Below are 9,421 nucleotides of genomic sequence, written 5' to 3'. Positions count from 1 at the left end.
CCTTACCTGTTCTATCGATGTAAAATATTTTCAGCACTGCTCCGTTGCCACTTCTTGTTTGTCATTAATGCCCTATACCTATCTTTATCTGTTTTCGAGATAACAAATAAATTCTGCTAAATATGGTCCAAAACATAGCCTTAATTGAAATTGAGTACATCAGTACTCCCAATTCATGAAAAGTTGATATTTCGATGATAGTTTGGACAAACTCGAAATATTCAAATAACACCAAGAAATCGACTCCATATCATACAGGGCGTGCTAAAATTACTATTATTTCCATTGTGCATAAAAGTAGTCGAAAGTTAATTATTTCAAATGAAACCCCCTGTATATTACTTGACAAATTGAAAGATGGTGAAAAATGCTTCAAGATGATATACATATCTCTATACCTAAATCGTCAAGTTTTCTTAATAGAGCCGTTTTTGTGGAAAAATAGTTATTTACGTTTTACCTACAAGTGTTGAAAGTGGCATTTTATTTTGTGAGTGGGGAAGATAGCAACACGAGCTCAGCAAGTGGAGCAAACTCACGAGCAAAATGAAATCTATCATACAATTTTTTTTGTATAACGTTACTGCTGATAATAAAAAAAATATAGGGTCCATGGGATTTGAACACACGATCTTTGGATTACAAGGCATATGTTACAACTACATACGCCAACTCACGTTATTTTATGGAGGATTATTGGTTAGTCATGAAGGACTTTCTACAGTAGGACTGAATACTACTTCGCCATCATCAGTAACTTCACAGGGATTTAATATTACCAATAGCACGAACTGCATGTGTGAACTTTTCTAAAAGATTTTTTGTTAGGTGTTCTGATTGAAGTGTTTCTATCAAAGAGATTTTCAATAACAGTCGTACAAAAAATAATTTTTAAAGAATTTGATTTCTAGGTAGCCGTGGAAATATCACGCTTATGACAGTTTGGTGATTTTTATAGGTAATTTATAAATGGCTATTGACGGTGTTTAAAAAAATTGCCCTAAATGAATGCAAATATTGATTATTCAAAGGAAGTTCTTATGAAATTATTTATTATACACGGACAGTGTGATCAGATCATTGCCAGAACTTGTAGAAAATTCAACCAAATGTATCCTGAATTGACACCAATGAACGAGATGAAGTTTGTAAGATTACAAAATAATTTCCTTAACTATGGCTCCATGTTAAAAGCGCCTTCAACATTACCAAAACCTTTTAATTCAAATGAAGACAGTACTGTTAACGTTTTGGCATATTTTTATGCCAAAACGTTGCTAAAATGTAAGTAGAAATATTCTTCTACGCTGAGGACTGAAACTTATCTCTCTCTCTCTCTTTCTCCAGCCATGAATCAATATATTCCCAAGTTTCGTTCGAATGATCATACCTAGATGTCGCCACTTTTATGTTTTTCTCGAATTTCATTTTCCAATATTATTCAAAGAGCTTTTAGGAAGCTACTGGAATTTTATGTATACTACAGTTTTCTACATTTGATACAATTCATTTATATGATTTCTCCTAGAAGGCGAAAGCTGTTGCGATTGGATAATATTACATTTAATGCGTTCTTTCATTTTTATGAATTCACGAAATATTTGGTAATATTGGAATTATTCGTTGGATTAACAAATTAGTAATATTTGTATAAATCGATGGATGTAGCCGTTACTACGTGAAAGGAGATCATCACCATGAAAAATGAGAAATAATACTTTTTATGTTTTATACCACTTCTATTTGTGACTTGTTCACAACAATAGTGAGCAATAAACCATACATATGTGAGAAAAAGTAAAACAAATTATGAAATTCAGAAACAACAAAAATTAATTGGCGCTCCGTGGCGAATTGATTGCTTTTTCAGCTGCAGAAAAACCTGGAAAAACCTGCAGCAACTTATCATCTGGAGATCTTGATTTGCCAATGTCTTCTCTTCCAAAGAATAAAATGTAGGGTGTCTCCAGAGGCTCTAATGAATTCAAGATGGTGCCAGAATGCTTAGCGACACGACAATCGTCTAGCCTTAACCAGTCCGTTTCGTCTTTGACCAAGACGTAATAATGACCAAATTCAACGCCAGAACCACAGTGAACAATGACTGCATGAATATTATAATAGTGGTCTGCTAGATTGAAGTGTCCATCTATTTCGAACCTTCGAAAGAGTTTGGTGGTGGTGAGTCATGTTTTAAGATCATCAGCATTATTATAGATTGACTGGTGCCTCAGCTATACTTACTGTCTCATAACAGTCAGCTAGTTTGACGCATATTTGACGATACAGTTGATCATTTTTATTTTCAGATGATTTAACAATAAGCTTTGTATGGACTGGTTATCAGTCATATTAGGAAACGTTAGTTGAAGTTCTAGAAAGTCACATACGCTTTTGCTACCTTTCGAACATACAACTGATAAACCGGTGAGGATTTTTCCAGCAGAAGATCTACAAACACAAGACAAAATAGACTGTACGGGCTCATACAATCCAGAGTGGTCAGGGGTATTGATTCTGCTATTTTCCTGCTCACGAAGAGTATTCAACAAAAACCCCAAGAATTCGAAACAAACCTCTTGTTGTCCTAAAGAGTATCTAGTGGAGTTCAAAGACTCTAGAAAATCGGTTGGTGGACAAATTGATACATTCTCACGAAACTGTATCTGCATGAACAGGTGTTTAAGTTTGGTGAAAAAGTAGGAATATAATCGAGAAGACTATGGTCATGCTTACAAAGGAAGAAACTCACCTCAGTTTTCTGTGCAGAGCGAGAGACAACAACATTATCCCCAAAGGTTTTCTGCTAAAATCGCCAAACCCAGGAGAGAGAGCTAAACGCATATTGGAACGCGCCAGCCGAGCACTGATAAGGTCTCAAATCAATTATCACCGTTGGAAGAGGTCAACTTTGTTGCAGGATGCCACGAAACGATTTGAGGAGATAAGAAGAGAGACATTGGGAGATGATCATGGACCAATCTTTGCCAAGATTGAAAGCACGTGCATGAAGATCGGCCAAGACATAGAGAATACCCACAACAGAAAGTGGGGGAAGTTAGTGAGGAAACAATGCCCAAATACAGACCGAAAACAGGACAACTATGAAGCCGCCAACGTCATCAACATGAGTTTCCGCCCGCCTGAATTTCGCCATTACGCCAACATCTGTGACCAATTTGGAGATAATTACTGCAGTGGAATCCATCAGTTCCCTTATTGACCGAGACCGAGGCAGAAGAGTTCAGATGGAAAATTAGAGAACAGCTGGATCGAGAATCAGTTCTAACATCTAACATCAGCAATGAAGAACGTAGAGCTCTGAACGGCCTACGTAGAGACAACACCATAAAAATCCTACCTGCAGATAAAGGAAACGCTACTCTGGTGATGGATACCGTTCTCTACGAACAGAAGATCGAAAAGGTTCTTCAGAAGGGGCGATACACGAAGATCGTACGGGACTCTACAGCATCAATCGAAAGGAAGTTGTACCAGATTTTAAAAAAACACCAAGTCTATTTTTCGGACAAGGAAAGATCATCGCTAACACCGCACCACAGTAAGCCCCCTCACTTGTATGGTCCACCCAAAATCCACAAGAAGGACGTTCCGCTTAGACCGATCATCAGCTCCAGAGATTCGGATACTCAAAACTTGTCTAGATTTTTACTTCCCCTGATACAACCATTACAATGAAAAACATCGTCTTTTGTGAAGTATTCAAGGCATTTTGTCGAACTACTAGGGTCAATTGAGGTCACACAGGAAGATCAACTAATTAGTTTCGACGTTGAAAACCTTTACACCAACGTTCCGGTCGAAGAAGCACTCCAAATCATACAGAGAAAGCTATCTGAAGACGGGAACCTGAAAGAGAGAACGAATTTACCTTTAGAAGTAATCATGGAATTACTAGGATGCTGTGTACGAAACTGTTATTTCCAACTGAAGGACGAATTCTTCACACAAGATGAGGGACTGCTAATGGGATCGCCACTTTCACCAGTCATAGCCAACAAATATATGGAGTGGTTTGAAACTTTGGCCATTGAAGAAGCCCACAAGAAACCTCCAGTCTGGTTGAGATATGTTGACGACACCTTTATAATATGGAACCATGGGAATACTGAACTAGACGCCTTCCTGAAACACATCAACAGCGTGAGACCTTCCATCAATTTCAAAATGGAGAAGGAAACGAATTGCCATTCTCAGACGTTATGGTGAAGAGGACCGACACTAAGTGGGAAACATCTGCATACCGAAAACCCACTCATACGGGACATTATCTGAACCACGAATCCAACCACCATCAATCGACTAAAAGAGGAATCATTGTAACCTCAATACTTGAAGTTGCATTGGTGGGCTGTCACGATGACAGTCAAGGCATACCGGTTCACTACAGAGGAGACGGGAGTGAGTTTACAGATGTTCTATATTATATTTTTTTTTATTTGGGCGCCAGGTAAGTTGAAATGCCAATAGATTTCACTAATATCTTTACCAATTCTCCAACTTACCAAGAGAAAAGAAATAAAATTGACCAGCCACCATTCCAATAGATCAGTATATTGATAACGTGAAAATAAATTGTACAGTATAATCTTAATACTTGGGTATTTAAAATTCAATTACTTTGCGAGGAAAAAAAACAAAATTAGCACAGGTTAAAAAAACTTTTAGCATCCATGGATTTAATCGATGTGTTTTAAACAAATTCAAATCAATGCTTAAAGCCAAACGGAGTTGATAACTTTCTAAGTTTCCTTACTAGTTACCTTAAACTGCTCAATAAAAAAAATAGAGCCAGCTACGTATAAATCCAAATTAAATACACAAAGAGCAGGAAGTGAAGCCGCAGGTAAGTCACCTTCAAGAATATTTTACAAGGATTCCGAAGTCATTTGCTGTGGGCCCAGAGCGCAGACGCAGTATCACGAAAAAAATAATTAACTGGATCAAAACACGACTTAATTTCCGCTTTACACAATTAACAGTAAGTTCTTAATCATGATAATGTAAGTAATATATAAAAAAAATATAGTCAATTTTTTTATTGTTTCAGGTACTTGCGCGTCTTCTCCGCCCCCAAGTCCAAACAACAATCTTGAATCTAAAGAATCCGCCAAGATAGGTAGTCAAAATGTTCCAGAGTGGTTGTTGATCTGGCGTGAATTCTTCCTACGGGAAAACGGTACCCCAAAAAAAAACCCTTTAAAGAAAAAAAAATCCTCATTGATTTCTATTGAAATCATCCTAAGTACATAATACAAAAGTAGCATCCTTATTGACTTTAAATTAATGTGACAACACCGTAAAACAGTGATCGATATGAAAAGTAATATTTTATTTTCTTTACCTTCAATAAAAAACCAAAAGTTTACTAATATATATGATAACATGGCAAGAATCTACTGAAATTATCGAAAGTAAAAATTAATGCGCCGATTTCCAGCGGAAGAATCAATAACAAAAATAAAATAAATTATGATAGAACGTTACTATGATATTATATATTTTTATTGGCAAATGTCTAGTAACCGTATACTAAAAAAACCAAATGAAAACAACAAATATTTTACACAAGACACTTTAGGTACACTCCGTCTGAATTAGAGCAACTTACCTTCCAGTTCAGAAGGGTTTCTTTTACAATAAAATCCGGAGAAATACTGAAGACAAGTATTTCTTTTTCGGTTTCCACAAAATAGATTTCAGTATTTTTCCAAAACACTGATTTGAGTAGTTCCCAACTCGTAATGGTTCAACAAAATCGTCTATGAACTAATCACACGTAGATCGCCCTATAATAGGAGAAAATGAAAATGAGAAAACGTCTCAAAAAAAGCACAAATGGACGGAAAAGGTTGACAAAAATGGCGTACTCACGTGGGGTTCTCTGATCCCTGAACAGGGTGAAAGGGCCACAACCAAACAATAGCAATACTCTATAAGTACGAAACTAACAGGCACCTTTTCACTTGAAATGAAACCTTATGGAAATTAATCCTCTATGAGGTGTCTAATAGACAGATTTTCCAAAATGGTTCTTTCTGAACACACACGGAGGTCGATCTGTTTCTCCTTCCCGTCCTGAGTAGGCCGGAAATTGAGATTTGGAGTCTAGTGGGAAATTATATCCGTTAAAGCCTATTTTGAAAAACGTTTCCTTATTGAAGCGCATGCCTATACGTCATGAGCAGCGTTGGGTGAACCAATCGGTGAAGAGTAAAATACGTGACTTCCGATGCATTTCCAAGTCGATAAGTTAAATCACTGAATTATCGGAAAAGGTGTGTGAAACAGAAAGGGCAATAATTTGAAACCTATCGACATCTAAAATTTTTAGGTATATTTACCATTACAAAACTTCTAAGTCCCTCTGACCCATAGATGGCGAAAGATGATTGATAATGTTTGTTCACTATTGTTTAATTTAAACAAGCTGTCAATTATTCACCTACACTTTTGATATAATAATCAAAAAACAGTAAAAATAATTTCCTTTTCGACACGTCTTGACATGAATTTTTATAAATAATCGTGAAACGGTATCTCTCGCGCCCTCCATCAGCGAACAGAGAAACGTTGTCTTACGAGCCCTATGATGACAACTGTTTCACAGATCGCGACTAATAATCTAACTTGATGAATCTTATTTTCTGAAATTGGGTCAACAGAACCACTAATAAGCTAACCTAAATGGTACAACGAAAACAATCTGAAGGATTATGGAACTAAACTACAACTGGACGGTCAGCTAACAGGTGGGTACAATAATATAGTTATTTTCAATTAGAAGGAAAATTATTTCCGTAAGAGTTAGTTATTTAGGCTGGGTAAGACATGTATTTTGAAGTGTTATTTACTTTCAGGTATCCACATCGAAAACCGAGGACAATCTAGCTCAAATTATGTCAACTGCTCCCTATATCCTTACAACCTCAAATTTATCCTATAACGAAAGGCTATACGAAACGAATGAATATATTCCAAACAAATAATGGGCTCACCTAATTTTTGACATTCATCCAGTGGCGCGGAAAATCATGATGTCCGGGGGATATGTCCAATAATGTTGTAATTGTTGAATGTAAAATGTTTATTTTATATGAATACGGAATAATATATTTTTTTTCCTCATGAAGTTGATTTCATTATCAATATTTTGAACTATATATTTTTAAGTAGATAATTATCCCGTTACATCATCAAGACTCTATTAGACCGTGCTTTTGGGCTTGGTAATACGAAGAAAGGTCTCGAGAAGGAACTAGACATCATCAAAAATGATCTTCAGCGGAATGGCTACTCCAAAGCGATGGTAGAAAAGACTTTGGCTAAAAGACAGCAGGAGCCTCGCAAGGAAGAGAAGCCGTCACAACCAGTGCTTGCACTTCCCTACATCAGAGGATTATCGGAGAGGATAAGAAGAATTGGTTCCAAGTACAACATCAGAACCTGCTTCAGATCCGGTAACACTATCCGTAGCAGCCTCACGAAAACCAGGCCACCAAACGCGGACTGTGATTCCAAGAATTGCATTTAACGGATACCCTGTGAGTGCGGAAAATCCTATATTGGTGAAACTAAGAGGCCATTGAATGTTCGCATTGCCGAGCACAAGAAACACACACAGCGAGGGGTAACCAGCAAATCAGGAATAGCAAACCATGTATGGACCCATCAACACAACATCGAGTGGTCCCAAGCTGAGATCTTGCACAGAGAGGAACATTGGTTTAGGAGAAAATTCAAGGAAGCCGTATAAATGTTGTCCAACAACGTATTCAGCCAAGCCAGCGTAGAAACACGCAACAAATGGAAACCCATCATCAAGCAAAAAATGGCCAACTCCCGCCAAAACGGTCATCTCCCACGGAACCAGTGAAGCGGAAAATGGAAAGCGGGGATAAGTGAAAGTACTCGAACGACCTATAAATAGTCATCTCTCGGAGGAATCAGTCCAGTCATCACCCGAAGACGATTGTAGATACTAACAATTGAAACGTCGTGAACTAACGTGACTTAGAACTTGGAATCCCTCCACTTTTTATTTTTATTTTCTTTTTTCATTTCTTTATTTCTATTTATTCAATTGTTCTATTTTTACTCGTATTTTATTTCACTATCATTTCATTTCAGGTTTATTTTGGTTAATATAATTGTTATTTTCAGCTATTCATTTTCAATTCTTCTTTTTTAGTTGTTTAAGGGATTTCAAATCATTTTATATAGTAGACAATGAAAGTCCGAACTAGTGAAATTCTTCATGTTTGTTGCAACGATATTCAACAGAACTCTAGAATGAAACAAATGAACTGTCAATAAAAGTATGAAATTTCTTTTATTCTGACAACAATGCCTCAACTAGAACAGATATTAAAAAACAATCCAAAATCTATCGCGGATAGCCATGAACAAAAAACACATACGCCCTAAAACAATATTGTAGTCTGATATTGTGGCTTCTTAAAACTTGCCTGTGAAACGTTTTCATATTAGTCCTCAATTAAAAATGCCTCGCCCAGTATTATTAACGTTGACTGAAAAAGCAGAATTAGTTTTGATCTATGGCGATGGTTATAAAACAATGCGGCATCCAGACAAACAAATTTGCTATTCAAGTGTAAGTAGAATTTTAAAGAATTTCAAACAGACCGGTTCACTAGAATATAAACATAAAACGGAGCGTACGAAACCTGTATGCACAGAAGAAAACCAGCTTGACGTACTTCAAGCAGTAGTGGAAAATCCTAGAAGGTCCACCCAAGAAATTAGTGAATATACCGGCATAAAAAAACCTCTGAGAAGCGTATTCTCGAGAAACATAAGTACCACGCTTACAAACCTACATTCATTTGTACATTTCAAGAAAGATACTATGATTTGAGATACGATTTTTTCATGTGGATTCAGAGTGAAATTGAAGAACATCGAGATTTTCATCGATGTTTGGAGATCTACTTTTACAACAAATGGGGTTCTATCAACACAAAATTACAGATGGTGGTCAAATGTCAACCCAAATTTTATTATAGACAACAAAAATCAATACTATCAGAAAACAAACGTTTGGTGTGGTATATTAAATGATAAATTACTAGGTCCGTTTTTTTTCCGCGACAATTTGAATGGTGACAGGTACTTGAACTTTCTGGAAACTGAAATAGGAGACTTTTTGTATAATGTTATTAGAAGAACGGCAAAAGTTATGGTTCCAACATGACGGATGTCTTGCCCATTTTACTAGAAATGTTTCTCAGTGGCTGAATAGGACATTTCGTAATAAATGATTAGGACGAAATACCGATCCTCGATGGCCTCCTCGTTCTCCAGACCTTACACCTATAGATCATTTCTTATGGGGATACTTTAAACGAAAAGTCTACAGAGATCGCCCCTTCATTAATTT

At 36.6% G+C, this 9,421-nt stretch overlaps 2 long non-coding RNA genes across 3 annotated transcripts; one reads left to right on the top strand and one right to left on the bottom strand.

The window, feature by feature from the left end:
• Positions 1-4,345: 4,345 nt before the first annotated feature.
• LOC141482800 (uncharacterized) lies at positions 4,346-6,456 on the bottom strand. Of its 2 annotated transcripts, none has more exons than XR_012465729.1 (3): positions 5,896-6,456; positions 5,633-5,810; positions 4,346-5,218 (listed from the first exon to the last, which is right to left on the bottom strand). It is a non-coding gene; the product is annotated as an uncharacterized lncRNA (long non-coding RNA). The 2 variants fall into 2 exon arrangements; XR_012465731.1 differs by having other exon boundaries at positions 4,346-5,187.
• Positions 6,457-6,568: 112 nt separating this feature from the next.
• LOC141482788 (uncharacterized) lies at positions 6,569-7,149 on the top strand. Its single transcript, XR_012465722.1, has 2 exons — positions 6,569-6,773; positions 6,882-7,149. It is a non-coding gene; the product is annotated as an uncharacterized lncRNA (long non-coding RNA).
• Positions 7,150-9,421: the final 2,272 nt, after the last annotated feature.

This window comes from Leptinotarsa decemlineata, unplaced genomic scaffold (assembly GCF_025532065.1).
Source record: "Leptinotarsa decemlineata unplaced genomic scaffold, Ldec_3_MD MMD2_tig00001973_RagTag_RagTag, whole genome shotgun sequence".
NCBI classification, from domain to species: domain Eukaryota; kingdom Metazoa; phylum Arthropoda; class Insecta; order Coleoptera; family Chrysomelidae; genus Leptinotarsa; species Leptinotarsa decemlineata.
Note: the sequence above shows the minus strand (reverse complement) of the source record. Positions and strands in the feature narration are given on the sequence as shown.